Source organism: Octodon degus, unplaced genomic scaffold (genome assembly GCF_000260255.1).
Source record: "Octodon degus isolate 3935 unplaced genomic scaffold, OctDeg1.0 scaffold00018, whole genome shotgun sequence".
Classification (NCBI taxonomy): Eukaryota; Metazoa; Chordata; class Mammalia; order Rodentia; family Octodontidae; genus Octodon; species Octodon degus.
Genome location: NW_004524594.1, coordinates 22,939,250 through 22,940,656, shown reverse-complemented (window position 1 = coordinate 22,940,656; position 1,407 = coordinate 22,939,250).

Here is a 1,407-nt window from a genome sequence, read left to right as displayed (position 1 = left end):
TGGGTGTGGATTAAAGCGCTCAGGGCCCTGGGGTTCAATTCCTGCCATGCCGGCCCCACCCCTGGGGCATGCTGAGACAGCAATTGAAACTGGGTGTGGTGGTGCATGCCTATAATCCCAGCTCTTGGGAAGCTGTAAACAGGCGGAGCACTACGAGTGCATCTAGTAGTGAGACCCTGAAAAACCTTCCCTAAAAAAAAAAAATAAAAAATAAAAAAAAATTTAAATAAAAATAAGTAGGTATTGGGGCTGGGTAGATAGTTCAGTAGAATAAATGTTTGCATGGCAAGTGCAAGGGTCTGAGTTCAATCCTTGGTTCCACCAAAAAAATAAAAATAAGTATCAATCACCTTGAGAAGGCCAGGAAGAGTCACTAAGCCAACCCCCTCCAGGAAAGGGTCCTGTTCTGTACTCCTGTCGGCTTGCTATGTAACTCATTTCCCCATTTGACCCGATTTAATCAATTTTACCTAAACAATTTTTCTTCTAATCTAATTGGATGTCTATAATTTTGTTCCACCTCCTGTGTGAGTTCCTGTTTCCCACCTTGACCCCCCCTCATCTCGTGGTTTTGCTATATAAAAGTCCCTAGAGAAGGCAGATTTCTTGGCACCCCACTTGGTTTCCTTATGTCCTTCTCCCAGGCAGAAGCTTTATCTCCCCCAATAAATATATTCTGCACTTAATCTCCATTATTCCCCAAATTTATTCTTCCGCTTTAGAGAACATGAACTCATCCCAGGTTTGTTTATTTTATTATTATTTTTTTTTATCCCAGGTTTTTTCAGGTTGGGAGGTTCATTCCCCTGTATTGCTATGAGCAAGCCCAGTTGCACCTGGGGACAGGGAAAAACCCAAGGGGGGGGTCTTTCAGTTGCATGATCCAAATGTCCCTTTGCCCAGTTCACTCATCGTGGGAAGGCTGGGACTTCTTTGTTTTGTTTTTGTGGCGGAACTGGGGATTGAACTCAGGCCCTTGTGCTTGCCAGGGAAGTGCTTATTCCACTGAGCCATCTCCCCAGCTCCCTTTTTTTGTTTGTATGTTTTGTTTTTTTAGTTGGCTGGCACTTCTGAGCTGCATGAATTTAAGAAAGAAAATGAAGGCTTTAGGCACATTTTTCTATGTACTTTGTTTGTGCTGGGTATGTAACTCAGGACTTCATGCATGGTAGGCAAATCTCTGCCACCACACTCATTTCCTAACCTCTCCGTCTCTGTCTCTCTTGTCTGTCTCTGTGTCTCTGTCTCTGTGTCTCTGTCTCTGTGTCTCTGTCTCTCTGTCTCTCTCTCTCTCTGTCTCTCTCTCTCCTTCCCCACTCCAAATGGAACTCAGGACCTCAGGTTATATCCGGTTCCTTCTTTGCTTTTTTCTTTTTTTCTTTGCCTTGAGACAGGGTCTCGCTGCAT